This window comes from Aulonocara sp. 'chitande type north' Nkhata Bay, linkage group LG15 (assembly GCF_057382095.1).
Source record: "Aulonocara sp. 'chitande type north' Nkhata Bay isolate Kocher_YH1m ecotype deep benthic linkage group LG15, A_spYH_male_GT1.1, whole genome shotgun sequence".
In the NCBI taxonomy this organism is placed as follows: domain Eukaryota; kingdom Metazoa; phylum Chordata; class Actinopteri; order Cichliformes; family Cichlidae; genus Aulonocara; species Aulonocara sp. 'chitande type north' Nkhata Bay.
This window is the reverse complement of record NC_141358.1, coordinates 34,131,980-34,145,992: the sequence shown is the minus strand read 5'-3', so window position 1 is coordinate 34,145,992 and position 14,013 is coordinate 34,131,980.

The following is a 14,013-nucleotide window of genomic DNA, read 5'->3' as shown; positions in this document are numbered from 1 at the left end:
TAAGGACTCATTATCATACTTGTATTTTTGTAAAGCTCTCATGCATGTGCCTGGCACAGCCCAGATGCTGTGGAGTCATCGGTCCTGCATGGCTTCCTACTGTGAGGAAGGCATGCAGGAGTCTTTACTCTTCTCTCTCTGTCTCTGTTTCTCTGTCTCTCTCTCACACACACAATGCTAGTTTGGATGTGGCTCATGCTGTTGTAACTAATGCTTTTGTTCATTGCCCTTTATAATCTTTGTAACAGAATTAATAACCTCAGCAGTCCTTTGTCCTAAATAAGGACTTGGTTACTTAGTACACTTAAGCCCTTTTTGGTAGGTGAATCAATCTTTTGCTCCCTAGCCAACATGGCAAATGGACTGATTCTTATATAGCGCTTTTCTGCCCTCCTGGAGTACTCAAAGCGCTCTATACAGCATGCCACATTCACCCATTCTTCTATGCTTTTAAGTGCTTACTATCTACCATTCACACACATTCATACTCCGATAGATGCATCTTGCCCAAGGATATTTGGCATACAAACTGGGGGAGCCAGGGATCGAACCACCAACCTTCCAATCAGTAGATGACCTGCTCTACCTCCTGAGTTACAGCCACCCCCATGCAGTTTGTTTGGCACCACCATGTGCAAAGCGGGACCTAGAAGGAGGAGGAGGGGATGATACCATCTCCAGCTGAGTCTGGTTGAAGGTAACAGTGATGCCTGCCAAGAGAACCCAGGGGACAGGGCTTAATGTGACTGAGGTGGTGGAGCAGAGAAGTCACTGTCCGTCCCTAGGGGATATGAATGTTGATTAAACATGTGCTCAGCCTTGGATATTGAGTAATTGGTTGTGGAGCAAATGTCAAGCATTTGTTAATTTCAGTATTATGTGGGGGTTCATAGTTTGTGATCGGTGAAGGAGGACAGACATGAGACATGTCTGTTTGTTCTCAGTGAGAAAAGGTGCTACTTGTCTTTAGGTGACGAATTCAGTCATATGACTGGAATGTGATATCCAAAAATTACTAAAAAATAAATAGCATTTCTAGCACTGTGAGAGCGAACCAGAAAACCTAGAGAAAACCTATACCGGAGAACAGTTACAATCCTACTGAAAGCCACTCCCTTTTTTACATTAAATTAATTAATTACTGAACGTTTATAACAAGACAAAAATTTTAATTAAATGTCAACATTTTGACCCAAGGAGAACAGGACTTAGTTCCAGGTGAAAGGAACTCTTAATGCTTTAGAATACTAAGAGACACCAGTGCAAAAAGCAAACATAGATGAGCAGGTTTGTAAAGGCAGGAAGGTGAATGCTGTGGCAATATAGTTTAGAGCTGGAAACCATGCTGGGAAGCCTTGCTGGGAATTTGTCTCATATTGGTCAAAAATCATTATTGTCAGTCTGAAAATGTTAGTGCTGATATTAGCATTTTGTCTGAAACAGCAAGGTAGACTTACATTTGTATTCACATATTTCATAAATATACACACTGGATAAGACGTCTTTAAACTTTTCTGTTTGGTAGGAAGGGAGACTTCAGTCAATAAACTTTGACTTCAGTCAAAGTATTGACCGGTATAATGATCTGGTAGGAGAAAGAGGCAACAAACTGAAATGTCATATATTACGCCAGCTAAAGTTTGAGATATGAGTCACTTTTAGTGGTCTGGTACATAATTAAGCCATATTTCTGATAGCATTTAAAGTATTCATCTGATTTGGCGACAGTGACATTGTCTGAGTCTTCCTTCAAAATCTTTATAAAATGTAATCTGACACATTCTTTTCACCCAGACAACTCCTGCAACACTCGCGAATTAGGAGCCCTCACTGTGAATACTGGAAAAAAAAATTCTGCGCCATCATCTGTGCAACCAGAACTGCATACACCTCGTGTTTCTATCACTATTTTGTGTAGGTGCTTTGAGCTCTAAATGCAAAATCTGGATGTGGTTTATTTCTTCCAATCCAATCTAATGAGCATCATCTCTGTCTAGGGATGCAGGCTGTGGTTCTTGAATCTTCTTTGTGTGGCTGGACAGGTGTCTAACTGAATGATGAATGGCCCTGTTTCTCCCCACATAATTGGCTACTCGCTGTTTGGTCTTAGACTGCCTGCATGTCTGCTGGGCAGCTACCTCCATCTGTCAATCAACAACCTGCTGCTGCCTGGCTGGACCTCTGATAGCTATGCTAATGTGCAGTCCTCATGCCCCATTGGCTGAATGTGTGCTGGTCCAAGCTAATCCATTAAAGCGGTGACAGTAATAATCTCTCCCCAAACACAGGGCTCCAAGTGTGCTAAATGTTATTTGACCGTTCCTGTCACATTGGTGCTGCCAAGTGCACCGGTGAGGAGATGGATGAGCCTAGCTCTGGGCACTCATTCATCACCTGCTGACTTGTGTTTTTGTGCTGTATCAATAATTTAAGGGTTTCTGTGATTTTTGATTTGTTTCAATAAAGATTTTTTTTTCTCCGTTTCATTTTGTTTTGGGTAAAATTACTATACATTTGGTGTGTTTATTGTGTAAAATTTAATTTGAAAGTTCATAAATTGTTAGTCACCGTTTTCTTTAATAATGTAAATCGACTTCTTAACCAGCTATGCTTGAAAGAACAGGAACAAAATATATGTAATCAATCCAGCTCTCTTCACAATTACTACTGTTTTCTCACACTGTGTATAAATATGCTTATGTGATGAAATATCACTGACCAGGATTGAATTTTCCGATAAGCAATAATGCTAAGAGTTTATTTTTTACAATAATCGCGCTGCCTTATTGCAGTAAATATAATCAACAATAAAGAGACACGCAAGACCAAATATTTAATCTGTCCTGTGTGTGTGTGTGTGTGTGTGTGTGTGTGTGTGTGTGTGTGTGTGTGTGTGTGTGTGTGTGTGTGTGTTTACGTGCAACACTGGGCCTGGAGCCAGCCACACATGTCAACAATCAAACTCACCTGCTGTTGATAATCCTCATCAGGACCTCACTATTTAACAGAGGGGCTTAGGTTCAGTCAGTGGTGGATTGTTGAGTCTCACAGTCAGTAAAATGCTGGTTCATTAAGGTGAACCTGTCATTTTTCAGAGAGAAGCTAACTAATCATTGTGTCTTGTTTTGCCAGGAACCCTGTGAGGAGAGTGTGGAGGGAGCCGAGCACCCTTTGTAAATACTGCATTGAAAATTGTATATCACACCACAGGCCAAGACAAAATTTGTCTTCTGTCAGCCCCACTCGACCCAGCTGACCCACCTGACCTAACCGCTGTACTTGCAGTTTACCACGATTTAGCTAAAGTGTTTAGCAAAGACCTAGCTCTCTCTCCTGCGTCACCGTCCCCACGACTGTGGCATTGATTTGCTTCCCGGGGCCCTCCCTTCCTACTATCCGTCTATACAGTCTCTCTAAAATGGAGGGGAAAGTCATGGAGTATTATATTACCGATTCTTGGGCTGCCGGGAAAATTCTGTCCATGTTCCCACTTGGTGCAGGTTTTTTTTTTCTTCGTAGAAAAAAAAAGACAAGTCTCTCTGCCCCTGTACCGATTTTTGTGGTTTGAGCAAAATCATGGGAAAAAGAACAAGTACCCTTGCCCTCTTTTGTCTTCAGCTTTTGAGTTACTGCAAGGAGTTACTATGTTCACCAAGCTTCATTTACGTAATTCTTACCATCCTCTCAGAATCAGAGAGGGAGATGAATGGAATCGAATAGCTGGTTATGCCATTTGGACTCAGTAATGTAAATAGTACAGAGAGTAAAGTACAGATACCTGAAAATTCTACTTAAATACTTTAACAAAGTATTTATACTTTACCACATCTGAAAACCAGATGCGAAATTCATACTATGCATTAATAGCACTGGTATGAGTCATCCACCAAAGCAACATCCATCCTTTAACTATTGAAGCGTAGTTTGTCATTTTGGGTATGAGACATGTAATTTTAATTAATCTTTTAAAATTCACTTTAGTTTGTCTTTGAACTCAAAAGTTCAAAGACAAACTAAAAAATCTAGGTTCTCTTAAAAAGTATATGTACTGTATGTACGGCTGCAAATTTTTGGTTACCAACTTGTAAATCTTGTTCATATCCCAGTCAGCATTCCCAAATGAGAATCTATGAAAGTTCTTGCATGTCCAATGGGGCATTTATAAAGGGACTGCAGAGGCAAAAAAGCCACATTTCAGCCAAAATAAAATTCATGCCAACGTGATCAATGTTAACGAAATGGCTTTGGCCATCATGCTCACTTATGATAATACTGAATTCATTAAAGTGACTGGAAATGCCACAAGAGCAGTGCAAAAAAGTGTGATGTGAAATCAGTCATGAATAAAACATGAAAATAAACTGCACAAATAGCCAATGACTGAGGAAAAACAAATGAAAGTTCCTATCTAGAAAATGTATGCTCATACAAAACTTAGTGGCCTGTGGCAAACTTTGCCAATTATGCTTTAGGAAATTTTCGAAATTAAAGAGAGATCGTTTTATAATTCTTTTAAGTAATAGATATTTATGACTGTCAGTATCATTCAACACAGTCAGATATGCAGCAACTAAGAGTTTAAGTACACACATTTACGTATTTAAGCAGAAACTATTCTCAATTCCAATCAATCAACAGTATGGTTCCACAGGTAACAATGTCAGTCACTGAGGTGTGTAAAACACCAATTTCTTCTTCTTCTTCTTCTTCTTCTTCTTTTTTACTGTTGAGAATCTGATGTAAGTGGTCGTGGTGTACTGTCTCTTTGAAATGGTTCTGTTAGGTGTCATTGCAGGCAAAGGACAGAGGCACTGCCACCCATGAGAACTTCGTATTGAGAGGATTCATTTCATCAAGAAGAGCATTCATTGTGGAGCCAAATTGTTTCCACTGAGTCCACCCTTGACTACTTGGATTGAAGCCCGAGAAACTCTGAGGAAAACTGTCTGTTTCTACACAGTACTATCTCACACAAGCAGCACTGCTCGTTGCTGTAATCTAATTTTTTTTAAAAACCCGGAGGATCTGGAAATGCTTCACATCAGATGCTGTCACACCACCCCAGTGCTGCTGTCATCAGCACTGCTGTGTGAGCAACAGCGGTGAGCACTATTGTAATGTAAGGATTGAGAAAAGTGGCTGTGAGTTCAGAAACTTTACAGTCTTGCCCCCTTCCTCATCCCTTGCTGCTTCATGTACACCAAAGCCCTGCACATCTGTCCTTTGTGTGCATCCATCAGCCCAGACACACAGCTTAAATGATGGTTCAATCCCTGGCTATTCCAGTCTGCATGCCAAAGTATCCTTGGGCAAGATATTGGACCACACACTCACAAAAGTGAAATTGAGTGGTTGATACATTCACAAGAGTCTAACATGTAATTTGTAAAATTTGTAAAACAAAATACTTTTATGTTTCTATAGTGAACGTAATTTATTCATGTACAATCTGAATGAAATTCAACAACTTAAAACTAAATTTCTTTTATTTTTTTATTTTTTATTCTTTTTTTAGTGAGAGTGGTTAGAGTCCTGGACTTGTGATATCACAAGATCTTGCGAGATTTAAAATTTTAGGGAAATCGCTCGGTTTATAAGACGCTGAAAAGCATACAGACACCACATGTACGATATTGTGATTTATACGGGAGGATCGGCTGCTTGCGTCGGCGGCTAGGTGGCTGCAGTCCGCGGAGTTGGAGGGTGAGGCATGCATGCTGGCAAAAGTAGCCCTGGAACAGTTTGCAGAGGGCCTGGTTGGGAAGTGGCACACTGTGTCCGCTGCTATAGACCGGCGAGCCTGGAAGTTGGGGTCACTCTTGCCACAGAGAGCAGCTCAGATACCAGGGAAGAAGTGCTGGAAGTGTGGGCTGCTGGGACACCTGAGTTGGCACAGGTGTTCTGCATCGCTGGGGCTCTGGCACCAAAAAGGACGTACAGCATTCTGGTAAGGTGTCACCAGGCTTTGGTGGACACGGGCTACATGCAGACTATGATCCTCCAGACTCTGGTTCATCCCAAGGCATTACTGGAGGCAGAGTGGGTGAAGGTTAAATGTGTGTATGGGGACATCCACAAATATTCCACAGTGCTGCTGGTTACTAAATTTAAACTTTTCCACATTTTGTCACATTACAGGCACAAACACGAATCAATTTCATTGGAATTTCACGTGAAAGACCAACACAAAGTGGTGTACACGTGAGAAGTGGAACGAAAATCGTATATGATTCCAAACATCTTTTACAAATAAATAACTGCAAAGTGGGGTGTGCGTAATTATTCAGCCCCCTTTGGTCTGAGTGCAGTCAGTTGCCCATAGACATTGCCTGATGAGTGCTAATGACTAAATAGAATGCACCTGTGTGTAATCTAATGTCAGTACAAATACAGCTGCTCTGTGACGGCCTCAGAGGTTGTCTAAGAGAATATTGGGAGCAACAACACCATGAAGTCCAAAGAACACACCAGACAGGTCAGGGATAAAGTTATTGAGAAATTTAAAGCAGGCTTAGGCTACAAAAAGATTTCCCAAGCCTCGAATATCCCACGGAGCACTGTTCAAGCCATCATTCAGAAATGGAAGGAGTATGGCACAACTGTAAACCTACCAAGACAAGGCAGTCCACCTAAACTCACAGGCTGAACAAGGAGAGCGCTGATCAGAAATGCAGCCAAGAGACCCATGGCGACTCTGGACGAGCTGCAGAGATCTACAGCTCAGGTGGGGGAATCTGTCCATAGGACAACTATTAGTTGTGCACTGCACAAAGTTGGCCTTTATGGAAGAGTGGCAAGAAGAAAGCCATTGTTAACAGAACACCATAAGAAGTCCCGTTTGCAGTTTGCTACAAGCCATGTGGGGGACACGGCAAACATGTGGAAGAAGGTGCTCTGGTCAGATGAGACCAAAATGGAACTTTTTTGCCAAAATGCAAAACACTATGTGTGGTGGAAAACTAACACTGCACATCACTCTGAACACACCATCCCCACTGTCAAATATGGTGGTGGCAGCATCATGCTTTGGGGGTGCTTCTCTTCAGCAGGGACAGGGAAGCTGGTCAGAGTTGATGGGAAGATGGATGGAGCCAAATACAGGGCAATCTTGGAAGAAAACCTCTTGGAGTCTGCAAAGACTTGAGACTGGGGCGGAGGTTCACCTTCCAGCAGGACAACGACCCTAAACATAAAGCCAGGGCAACAATGGAATGGTTTAAAACAAAACATATCCATGTGTTAGAATGGCCCAGTCAAAGTCCAGATCTAAATCCAATCGAGAATCTGTGGCAAGATCTGAAAACTGCTGTTTGCAAACGCTGTCCATCTAGTCTGACTGAGCTGGAGCTGTTTTGTAAAGAAGAATGGGCAAGGATTTCAGTCTCTAGATGTTCAAAGCTGGTAGAGACATTCCTTAAAAGACTGGCAGCTGTAATTGCAGTGGAGCGGTTTTACATGACTGACTTTCTGACTTTCTACACTCTTGGAGCACTCGGGGCCCTTTATACAACATGCCTCATTCACCAGTTCATACAAACACTTTTTTCTGTGCTTAAATGCTTTGTATCTATTCTATCTGCCCCTGCCTGAGCCTGGTTCTGCTGGAAGTCTCTTCCTGTGAAAAGGGAGTTTTTCCTTACCATTATCTCCAAAGCGCTTGGTCATAGGGGGTCATATGATTTTGGGGGTTTTCTGTTTTCTTTTTATTATTGTCGGGTCTTTACCTTACACTGTTGTTGTGATATTTCTATATAAATAAAGTTGAATAGAAATTGAATGTATCTCTTGCCACATTCTTACTTTGATGGATGCATCTGAAAGCAATTTGGGGTTAGTATCTTGGATGAAGACTGGAGCAGCCAGGGATCAAACCATGAACCTTCCAATTAGTTGTTCTCATTTTACGCATTCAGGAACATAAAGCTGTACCAAATGTGATATGAGGTTGGCCTTTGTGACAAGTGAGAAATGTTCCACCCTTTAATAGATGTATTTATGGAAATATTCACAAATTATTCACTCACTTCGGTATTCTGAGTCTATATTCTTTGTTAATGAAGGATACATTCCTTAAAAAGCATTTATTTTGGTTATCCTTTGTTTTGGGGAGAACATAACACAGAACTGCAACACTTTCTTTTTTTTTTTAATCTGTAAAGAAATTTTCTGCTTTATGCCAGCAGCCTAAATGGAGCTTACTTGGATCAATAGATATCAAATAGAGAGTAAATTATCTGAATGGAATTTAATGGACCTCTTGTGTAGGTAAACAATACAGCCAGTAGTAAATTTCTCTGCATGAGGAGTTTGGAGACGGAGGGTTGGTGGTTGGGAGCAGTGGGGTCAGGGGTTGTAGAGATGTGTTAACTATAGTGTGAGGAACTGTCAAACAGACTGGACAACAGTGGCTACAAAAATGTCAGGTGAAAAAACTGGGACGACATGTGTCACTTTAATTCCAGAGCAAAGGCCACTGCTGCAAGTTTAATGTCCAGAGTGCCTGTCCAAATCCTCATCTGTCTCACACTAATCAGTAGGAAAACATTTATATTCAGAGCCTCGTGGACAGAGCTGCAGGGGAAGAAGGGTCTGGCTGACATAAAATACTGATTTCTTTATAAAACTCAGGGAATGTGACACTGATGGTCTGAGTTAGGCAAGAATATCTTTCACTGACAAGACACCGGAGAGTGACACCGGCTGGGATCACGCCCGCCATGATTTCCTCCTCTTCCTGTTATTACTCCTGCCCCATCTTACAATAAGCTATTTATTAAATAATTAAGATTTATATTATTCTTTTTTAAATGTTCATCTATGTCAGTGCATACAATACTACTAAAAATACTACTATAATATTCTATTATGCTATATGCTGGGTACATGTGTGTTTATAGCTGTTGGGAATCATAAAATTAAATGGACTTATATAGCCATTTTCTAGTCTCATTAACCACAATTTAGATAAAGGCTTCTCTCCACACTTTATTTTACTTATTCTACATTTACGCAGCAAGCGTGCTCAACCACTGTCCCATTCAAATATTCATCCACATCAAGAGAAATTTAAGGAGAATCAAAGAGGTAAACCATATGGAAACAGTCACACTACATCCCAGAAGCACACGTAAACTAACACTGTGTTGATGCATGCCCAATCATCCAGGTAAGGAAATCCCCAAAAGTTGATTCTGTTCATCTGGACATAGTGTTTTCAGTGGGAGAAATGTGCAGTGTTAATTAATACTCCACATTTACTTTCATCAGCACATGTATGCTCAAACCAAAATGATTCAGAGAAAGAAAGATTGAGTTGGCGCAAATACCGCATGCATTAAGTAATGGGTGCAGTGCATCAGCAGTATATTATCTAGGACAGTGGCTAGGGCTTGTTGACAGGATGAAGACATGATTGAGAAAATGAGACCTCAAGGAATGACCAAGTCATCAGCACCACCAACTCTTTTCTCAAAACACCTTCTTTCGATGTATTTATGTCTTATCATTTGCCGTGAAACCCACAGTAAACTCACCATGTGGGGGGTTTCAGTTCTCTTTGGACTAATTCTCTTTGCTTTTTTCTTCATTTAATTAAATTATTCATGTCTTTGTATTTATGATAAACTGTTTAGGACAAGCATCTGGATTATTTAAAATAAGGCAGGTGCCATCATTCCACTGGTATGTGGTGGTGGATACAAGGTCCAGTTTTTTGACCATTTCATTCACTCTTTCACTTTTATGTGCACAGGTGCATGTAAATAAATAGAACATCCATCCATACATACATGCATTTTCTTCCACTTATCCAGGTTTGGATGTGGGGCAGCAAGTCTAAGCAGAAAATCCCAGACCTCTTTCACCTTGGTCAACTCCCCAGCTCATGCATAAAGCAAATAATCTATGTATTGCCATTCATGGAATTAATTTTCTTGCACATAATTTTAACAACTTGTGTGCTTATTAGTAGAAACCATGCACACAAAGAAGCCATCATACTGGCAAGAGTGTCAAAGCTTAATTTTGCTTTCTCAAACCAACCTGACTTTTGACCCTTTGGAGGGCAGAGCACAAATACTGAAAACTTTCACTGGATTATTTTAATGCTCAAAAAATCTTAAAAACCAGAGGATTCTAAGGTGAGTTCTGAGGCCTCGACACTATTGTCCCATTAGTCTCTTATACTGTATCACAATACTGCATACTTCATTATGATTTTAAAATGATTTTTAAAATGATTTTTGCACTTAATGCAAGATATTTTTGCTTGAAATAAGTTTAAAAAAATTTTTGCCAATGGAACAAATGAAAATTCTTCAGATCCAAGATGCACTGTCTAAAAACAAGTTCCCATATCTCACTGAAATGTTACTCTGTAGCTGATTGTGTCTCATTTTAAGTGTGATGAGATATTTTGACTAGAAATTAGACAAATATACTTGATAAGATTTTGAGTTTTGCAGTGCACTGTGTTGGAGACAGACTGATCTTATGATATTCAGCTGGAAGTATACTCATGGTCTCAGCCTTGCTGCCATTTGAGACAAGGTAATTGTTACAGAGCCAATTACCCGAACCCAACTGACTTTCTACAATTTTTCTAATAATTTACTAACAAATGGCAATTTTGAAATAGGCTGATAATTATCAGTTGAGCTGGCATCAAGATTAGTTTTCTTTAGTAGAGGAGTTACCTCAGCATGTTTAAATCACAAGCTTGCCTCCATGAGCTATTAATAATAGACAGCAATGTGGAATCAGTGTTGGCGAGAGTCCCAGATAGGACAGAAGGAGGTAACATGTTCAAAGAGGGTTTCACCTCAGTGCTCTGAGTCGTAATTGATAAACGACTCAGGGCACTGAGGCCCATCTTCATAAAGGGAGGAACTTTTTAGACCTCAAGTCTATAATCTTTACTTACAGTGTGATTAAGAAATATGTTACAGTCTTGATCAGAAACTAATACAGTTGGTCAGTCAATGCTGAACACAACTGGTTCCTTATGCCCTGGTTCCTACCTTGAATATGGATATTTCTCCACAGTGAGTTGAAGACTTTCTTTAGTACACATCTCCAACTTCTCAAAAGTAGGGTTACTAACAAAATCATATAAACTGATCCAAACTAGGCTAATTTAAAAGCAATGTCCAAACTACAGAGTGTGATTAACGGATGGATTCTCCTGCTCAGTACCCTGGCAAAGAGTTTCTCTTAGTGTGACCCATGTAATTAGAGCACACTCTCTGGTCCCGCTTCTTAAAAATAGGAGCCACCATCCCAGCCTGAAAGGCACTGCCCAAAATTTCCACCCAATGCTTCAGATACATGTTAACCAAGACAGGCCAACACAATCAAGATGCTTGAAGTGCTCAAGGCAAATCTTATCCACCTGAGGGGACCTGCTACTAAGGAGCTGTTAAAATGCCTCAGTGACCTCAGTCCTTGTGATGGTCAAGTTGTGCCCTTGTCCACAGACCTTGCTTCCTCAATGTCATAGGAATTGAAGTATTCCTTTGAATGCATAACTACATCCTCAGTCAGCGGCACCCCATCCCCACTATACACAGTGCTACTGGATCACTTATGGTTTGTCAGAATTGCTTCATGGCCAACTGAAAGGCTTAGTCCAAGGCTCCACTTGGCCTGCCCGTACCTATATTTTGCACGGACAAGCTCAGGCTTCTTCTTCATGCGAGAAGTGACATTCCATGTCCCAGGAGCTATTTCCAATGGTAGAAATTGAATTCTAGGGCATCCACATTTGGGTGCTGGCCACATTGCACCCGATCTCTATGACACCTTCTGCAGGTGATGAGCTCACAACAGGATGGGCCAATGTTACTTCTTCTGGCTGCATCTGAGTGGACCCTGTGGCTCAGGCGCAATCCATCGAGCTGCCTCAACATGCCTGAATCCAGGATGTTTCTATATTTTGATGATTGAAATCATCAAAATTCAAATTATTACAGTAATTCCTAAGATGATTCAAAAATGATTTACAGTATTTACAGTACAGAAACGTCCAGCTTTTGAAAATTACATTAATTTGTAAACCCAATACTCAATAACTCTTTATCGTATAAAATGTAGTGTGGTGTGGAGGCATCACATCGTGGCATTGCTGAGGCAATACTGTAGCTCAGGTTACTTTGCTGACTTTTTGTGACTTAGTTGACTTGTAGAAGCTGTAAGCAACTGTCAGCAGCAGTCTTTCAGTGATTCTGGTTGTGTGTCTTGAAATAGACAGGTACGTGCTGTTTATACTTTTTGAATATTAATGTAACAAAACTTGAAATACTGTTACGGAATTTTTTAGCAGTAGGCCAAGTTTATCAGAGTTAAATTAGAAAAATCCTTAATCAAATGAAACATTGTAGCTTCCATGTACTAGAATATTGATTTTTTTTTTATTTATTTTTTTTACTTTCTGAAATAGCCGATGAATGATGGACTGTTTTACAATATTCTGTTTGTTGGTTTTTTGCATGTGACTCTCTCGTGGGCAGTAAATAATTGTGGTATTTCTGTCATAAAATATGTATTATGTCATGAATGACACCATTTCTTTTAAAAGGGAAATTAAAGGGAAAGAGTGTTTAGCAATCTCCGGCTCACAGTTTGTGCGCTCATGAACTTTCCCGGGAGTTACCGTTTAATGTTCTGCTCAGTCATTTGGTAGAGCACATTTTGAGTCCCTATGTTTTTCTGAAACATGCACTGAAATTAACTTAAGCTGTTTCAGCAATTTCTACCACTTGCTTTTGATCTGTTATTGTCAAAAGATCCACTGGATGTCAATCTGCCTTTAAGTGGTAGACCTCATCTATTAGCTTCCTTACAGGAAGTTAAACAACAACAAAGGGACGCTAGAAATGTGTGGACTCTGTTTGGACTTTTGTTTTTTTAGAAAGAAATAAAAACTCTCCTGATCATTTATTGGTATTTATATTATACGTTTATTTCTACTACATGAAATTAATACTAGAATGATTTCATAAGTATGCTTAAAAGCATATCTAAAAACATTTTCAACCAAATAATTAAATTGTCATTTAGGTGCACAGGTAGCAATGCTGAGATGATCAACTTATAATGCTGAAGAAATTTGTAAAATCTGAAAATTTACTGTTCATCACATTTAATCCTATTTGATCTAATACTTGAAAAATATATGTTAAATGTCTAGAGAAAAATATGCAGATCTATTTCCATTGTGGGTAATTCTAGTGCCTGGCATATATTGGTGCACTGACATGTTACAAATTTATTAACACTGCATGGCATATCATTTTTGGTTTTTATTTTATCCTAACAAATAGATAGGATAGGATAGGATAAGGCCATGCAGTCTGATGTCTGTGGGATCATGCCTCTTTTGACTGTTAAACTGTAGAGCAAAGAGAAAGATATCCATACACTGCTGATGGCTGATTTGTGCCTAAAGTCGACATATAGCAGGTACTGATCTTTCTGACATGCTAGTACACATGTACAAGATACCAGCATGGTCAAGATATATATGTCCATCCTTCCACTTATCAATGTTTGGATACATCTTTGACCTATGCACCAAATACAGCTAAGTTGTCTGTAAGGGAGATTATGACCTATTGTGCAAGAAACCAATATCTCTTAAAAGGATTTGATTGCAGTCAACCACAATTTGAAGCAAATCAACATGACAGCATCTAGAACTGACCAACCATCATCCTCCTCTAGACACATTGATACATCGCCAGACCCTCACAACCACTATCAAATGTGTGTTAGCACAAGTGCAGACATTTGCCATGTCGATGTGACAAAATGGAATGGTGCTAATTATGTCACAATTGTTTGTAAAGGTGTAAATCCCAGAAATACAATATGTTTCTTGACTTGAATGTACACCAACAGTGTTTTGAGAAATACCTCCCACAAATATAAGGATTCTAAAGCCCCAACACTTAATGTTTCAGGTGGTTCTCTTGAGCAAGGATTACAGCTTTTGCTGGGAAGTTTTAAGAGAGTCCA